This window comes from Podarcis erhardii (assembly GCF_964252035.2).
Source record: "Podarcis erhardii genome assembly, chromosome: 15".
Classification (NCBI taxonomy): domain Eukaryota; kingdom Metazoa; phylum Chordata; class Lepidosauria; order Squamata; family Lacertidae; genus Podarcis; species Podarcis erhardii.
In genome coordinates, this window is record NC_138505.1 from 24,914,321 (window position 1) to 24,920,761 (window position 6,441).

The 6,441-nt window shown below is 49.3% G+C and overlaps 1 protein-coding gene across 4 annotated transcripts in view; it reads left to right on the plus strand.

Annotated features, from left to right (window-relative positions):
* Window positions 1-6,441, plus strand: part of SMTN (smoothelin) — an 81,407-nt gene that overhangs the window by 16,161 nt on the left and 58,805 nt on the right. The window lies entirely within an intron of this gene.

Below are 6,441 nucleotides of genomic sequence, written 5' to 3' on the forward strand. Positions count from 1 at the left end.
CAGCTGTGCAAGCCTTTGGGAGGCAGATAAACAAGAAGGAAAGAGGGACTGAGGCCAGTGTGGCCTGCGGCACCCCTGACCAACATTCAAGGCACCCCTGACCAACATTCAAGGCACCCCAGGGTGCCACAGGACACTGGTTGAAAACTGATATAGAAAAAATAGGGTTGGTTGGCTTTTGCTGCCCAACTCCCCAAGGGACTGAGTCCCCTAAGTCCATGATCCGTCAGAGATGGATGGATGGAGGCAGGAGGCAGTGAAAGCAAGGCAGATCTTTATTTTTCTGTTGCAACAGAGCTCCCTCCCCTCCAAGCAAGGAGGCAAGAAAGACCCAGAGCCCAGAAGAAACATCTCTTTTAAGTGTTTCCGTTTTGGCGTGGAGAAGAAGGACATCCTCTCTACAAACAGTTAGAAATTACTACGCTCATCAGGTGGGGTTGCTGTGGCTCAGGCAGGCCAAGGTGTGCTATTCCTGAAGATTTAGCAAGTTTTACAGAGTTCCAGACACAGTTTACACAAACTCTTAGCATTTGATAAGACAATCAGGATGCCAGCAGACATCCCTCAATGCAGAGCATCTGGGCAAACAATGACAATACAAAGGAGGTTCATAAATATAGGAAAGGAATCCCTTCAGGAACTTCCCCTGATTGCTAGCTGCCCACCTGTTCTCAGGCAAGGAGGACTAAGGAGACAGAGGAAATATTTAGTCTTTAGGAGAGCCAAGATGGTTTTTGGATTGCTCTCCTGTGCTATTTTAGACATGTGGCTTTTATACTTATGTATGTGTCTTTACCTTGTGTAATTATCAACATTTATTCTATACTGTCGTACCTCAGCTCCCGAACGCCTTGGGAGTCAGTTAAAAACCCGGAAGTGAGTGTTCTTCCAAAAGAACATTCGAAAACCGGCGGGACTTCCACGGCTTCCAATTGGCTGCAATCGGAAGCTGCGCTTTGGAAGTCGAACGTTTTGGAAGTCGTACAGACCTCTGGAATGGATTCTGTTAGACTTCCGAGGTACAGTGGTACCTCTAGATGTGAACGGGGTCCGTTCTGGAGCCCCGTTCGCATCTAGAAGCAAACATAACCCGTGTCCGTGCGTCTGCGCATGCGCGGGTCACGTTTCGACGCTTCTGCATGTGTGTTATGTCATTTTTTTAAAAAAATATTTTATTAAGGGTTTTCTTGTTTTACAGTGTAAGTGTAATGCCTCGTATTTTTTTCCCCCATGTAACATTTTTACAAATCCATTTCATTTGTTGAGGCATTAGGGGGAGAAGAAAAAAGAAAAAAAGAAAAAAAAAGAAAGGGGGGTGGAGGGAGGGGAGATGGATGGGGGTGGGGTCGGGTAGCGGTGTTTCTATTATGCTTAATGTATGTAGTTTGGTGTCAGCGTGCTTGTGTTGTTCACTTGTGTTCCTTTGGTGGTGAGAGAGGTTGGGGTTGGCCTAGGATGTGATTGTTTGTTTGTGATTGGCTGCGGTGATCTTTGTTTTCGTGTGTGAGTGAGGTGGGTGGGTGTTTCGGATCAGGTTAGCCATATTGATTTGTATGCTGTTGGTGGATTATTGTCATTGTCCTGTTGGGCTGTGTATGTGATAAAGGGGAGCCATACCGGGGTGAAGGTGTCTTCTTCTGTTTGTCCCCGTGTCAGTTTCAGTTTATTAGTTAATTTTTCTAGTAGGGCTGTTTCCCATACTATTTGGTACCATTGGTCCATGCTTACTCCTGACAGGTCTCTCCAGTGTCTGGTTATGGTGTTTCTGGCTGCTGAAAGTAGGTGGGTTAGGAGTTCTTTGTGGTGTAAATGGGCATTGTTGTCTTGGAAGATGTTTAGTAGGGCCAATTCTGGGGTGAAGTCTAATACTTGCTTAGTTATTTTACCTATTTCTTGTATGGCTGTTGTCCAGAATAGTTGGATTTTGGGACACTCCCACCACATGTGAAGGTATGTGCCTGTGGAGGTGCACCCTCTCCAGCATTTTGGTGAGGTTCCTGGGTGTATTAGCGCTAGTTTCCTTGGTCTTAGGTACCACCTGTAGGTGAGTTTCAGTGTGAGTTCTTTTCTTTTCGTTGATATGGATTTAAAGGGGGGTTTAGACCACATTCTGGTCCATTGAGTGGGGTTAATCTCATAGCCTATGTCATTCTCCCATTGTTTGTGCGTTGTCATTTTGAGTGTCTGCGCATGCGCAAGCGGCGAAACCCGGAAGTAATGCTCTCCGTTACTTCTGGGTTGCCGCAGAGCGCAACTTGAACGCGCTCATCCCGAAGCACATTCAACCCGAGGTATGACTGTACGACTTTATTTGAGACCTTAGAATTCCTATAACAAAACCAAGTAAAACTTAGTTCAAAATCACTCACAGGTCACTAATCTCTCTCTCCTGCTGTTGTCCAGGAGAGCTAAGTGGAACCTCCAGGGTGAGGGCAGTGTACCAGAGTCTGGGAACGTACCATTCTCAAAAGGAGGGGTGGCTGGCTCCCTCCCCCTGCACCCTATCCTTCTGGAGCTCCTGCCTGTGTGGGATGCAAATCTTGTTCCCAGGATGCTCAGCTACCTCCAGCCCCTTGAGTCCGAGTCCAGGAATGCCTGCTTGTAGTGGGAGAAGGAAGTGGGTGGGAATCCCTTTGGAATTCCAGCCTGGCTAATTCAAGTTGAAGAATTAAGCACCACTCACCACTCACTGAGGCCTGGCTTTGTTTAGCAAAAGGGCAGTGGTGGCAAATGGTCACAGTCTTGTACCTGGATCACACCAATACACACACTCCAGCTGTAACTGCCCATCTTTGGACTCCCCTTCTCCTTCATTTTGGGGGTGCATGTTTTACTACCCCCTCCACCCCCCCCTCAAAAAAAGCAAGCTGCAAAACTTGAAAAAGAAATATAAGGGAATTCTTTTCAAAGACCCATAAGAACAGAGTTTTTTTGAAAAGAGGGCGGTGTGGGGAGAGAAACTCAATTGTGCTTTCTTTTTCTTTTACGAGGTTCTCCCAGAACTGGTACAAAGGGCAAAAAATGATTTGTGAATGCTTAAAAACAAAAGGAAACTTAAAGGCAGTTGTGAAATTAAACTCAGAGCTTGAATGCAGTAAAAGTCTGGGGGAAAAGTTTTCCCCACTCACTTTTTACGTACAGTGGTACCTCGGGTTACATACGCTTCAGGTTACATACGCCTCAGGTTACAGACTCTGCTAACCCAGAAATAGTACCTCAGGTTAAGAACTTTGCTTCAGGATGAGAACAGAAATCGTGCTCCGGCAGCGCAGCAGCAGCAGCAGCAGCAGGAGGAGGCCCCATTAGCTAAAGTGGTACCTCAGGTTAAGAACAGTTTCAGGTTAAGTACGGACCTCCGGAATGAATTAAGTACTTCACCCGAGGTACCACTGTACTTCTTATTCCAGTATGAAATTGTGTTTGCCTTTCAGGGTTGATGGGATATATAAAAAAAATGTTGACTCTGTGCATACCACATGTTTAAAGCACATGGCTTTTTCTCTATGAAAAACAATCCTGGGAACTGTAGTTCACCCTGTCACGGCACCCTAGTTCCTGGCACCCTTCATAAACTAAGTTCTCAGGATTTTTTTTATTTTTTTTTGCAGGGGAGTCCCCAAATCCCACTGCAGGGCAAATGGAGGGCAGGTGGTGGTTTTAGCTGCGGTGTAGCAAGAGGGTTATATCTGGTGGGAGTTGTCTAATAGATACACAGCTAGAGAGGTCTGGTTTGACGCTTGCTCCGGCTTGGCCTACCTTCCAGGGCTGTTAGGAGGATAAAAGGGGACCACCCCATGCTCCTTGGAGGAAGCGCATCATACAGATGTGGAATGCTATTTCATTTTTGAAAAACTACTACATTATAAGGTCTAGCGAGGTTAAAGGTAAAGGTAAAGGGACCCCTGACCATTAGGTCCAGTCATGGCTGACTCTGGGGCTGCGGCGCTCATCTCGCTTTACTGGCCGAGGGAGCCGGCGTACAGCTTCCGGGTCATGTGGCCAGCAGGACTAAGCCGCTTCTGGGGAACCAGAGGAGCGTACGGAAACACCGTTTACCTTCCCGCCAGAGCGGTACCTATTTATCTACTTGCACTTTGACATGCTTTCGAACTGCTAGATTGGCAGGAGCAGGGACCGAGCAACGGGAGCTCACCCCGTGGCGGGGATTCGAACTGCCAACCTTCTGATCGGCAAGTCCTAGGCTCAGCGGTTTAACCCACAGCGCCACCCGCGTCCCATCTAGCGAGGTTACGTGTCTGCAGAAACCTGAGCCTGGGTTACACCTATCCATATCAGCCTGTAGGCGTAGGCCGCTGGTGTTTATACTGTCACCAGAAAATAGGCAGTGCCTTTTTTCAATGGCCTAACTACCCATCTAAAAGGACTCAAGTGTCCCCCAAGTTTATCGGTCAGAGACGAATGAGTGCAGGCAGTGAAAGCAAGGCTGATCTTTATTAAGAGTTCTGGTAACAATACAGACAGACAACAGAAAATTAAGAAATGCGCATCTGGGTGAAAGGAAGGTCCCTTGTCTGAAAGCATCGAAGGCTCCTTGCCTCGGCTGCTCTGACATCTGGATTTTGCTTCTCAAGGCACTGCTCCCTGTTGCTCTCCCCGCCTGGTCTGGGAAAACAGCAGTATCTTGGCCCTGCAGAGTTCTGCTTGCCTCCAGCTGCCTCTCCACCTAGCTAACTCCCTGCTTTAAATTGAGGCCCTGTTTTTCTAGGCCGGCCGCTCGTAACCGTTAATTTCCTGCCCGGCGGGGGAGCGTGAGCTGGGGCCGCAGCATGTCCTCTTCTTCCCAGGGCGCAGGGCAGCCCAGGACGCCGAATTCTCCCTGCACGCTCCTCTTGGAATCCACTCTGCGGCTCCCAGCAACCTCTGGCCGCAGAGCGGGGCTGGCCTGTTAGCAGGGCCCGGAGGGCTGCCTCTGGCCTCCGCCCTCCCTGGGCTGCTTACGTGGCCTTGGGGGGTCTCTCTCTCTCTCTCTCTCTCTCTCATTGTGTGTGCACATTTGCCGACTGCCCTTCCTACCCCCCCCAAGTTGCAATCGCTTCCCCCCACCCCTCAAAACCAAAACTTTTCCAAGCATTTCACATCCGTCTGCCTCGGACCCCTGGAAGCCAGGGAAGTCCAAAGTTTCTGCCTGCTTCGTTTGTCTGTTGGGTAGGGGTGACGGTTGCACAGCCTTGAAGCCGGGCTGGGAGAGACTCCATGCCGGAAATCCAGCAGAGCTGCTGCCAGTCAGTGTAGGCAGTACTGAGCTAGATGGGACAGTGTTCTGACTTGCTATAAGGCGCCTTCCAGTGTTCTCACTTGGGAAAGGGATGTAGCTCAGTGGTAGAGAGCATCTGCCTGGTATGCAGGGGATCTCCACGTCGGCCTTGCTTCATAAAGCGCTGGAGAGCTGCTGCCAGCCAGTGCGGTCTGGCTTTGTAAAAGGCAGCTTTCTACCTTCCTAGGAAGGCTTTCCCCCCTGGAGTGTAGGAGGAGGGCAGCAAAGAACCACACACACTTGCGCTGGCTTGGAGAGTAGACCTGGCAGGGGCCGTGGTAGCGCCAACCAGCCCCTTCTCTCAATCCTCTTGTAGGTCTGCTCTCTCTTCAGAGGTAGACTGCTGCTGGACCTGCAGGTTCTACTGCCTAATAGTGGCTAAATGGTCCCTTCTCCATGCATTTGGTCTAATAGCCTTTTAAAGTCGGTGACCTTCGCTCAGCACATCTTGTGACTGCAAATCCTGTAAATTAATGATGCATTGGGCAAAGATTGTTCCCCCCCTTGCTCGCGTATATAGAGGACTGATTGGGTGGCAAATCATGAGGGGTATGCCCCCCTCTTTTCCGAGTGGGCTGGAGAGACTTGGAGCAGGGAGCTCAACTCTTGGCTATTTTAAGGAGGCATCAAGGCTGTGCGGAGAGTTCTGAAGTGGGTCTGGTGTGCCCTGGCTCTTTCCAGCTGCTGCAGCAGCTGTTTGTGACCTCTTGCCTTCAGCATCCAAGGGGAAATGCCACGGTGGAGTCCCTCCCTTGTTGCTTGGCTTGGCACTGTCCTTCCCGGTCTAACTGTAGCTGTGCCAGTGGCCAGCCATGCGAGGGAGAATAGGGTGGAGAGAGAGAGAGAGCCCTAGTGGGTGGACAGATGTTTCCGCCATTGATTGCCCCACATGCCACATGAACAGGAACTGTTTGGCTAGGTTAGGTGGGCAAGATGAATCCCCAGTTCTTTCTGCACCAACAGGAAGACCCCAGCGCACGTCTTACAACACTCTGTTGCCTTGGGCTTCTGCCTCCCCACGCTGCCCCCCACAAAAGAGCACTTCTATGTGCAGTGGTTTAAAGCTTTTAAAAAACTTATTTATATATATTTTTTAATTTATGCTTTTCAGGTTTATACATTTCACTAATTTTACAATCACTTTAACATTTCAAAACTTGACTTCC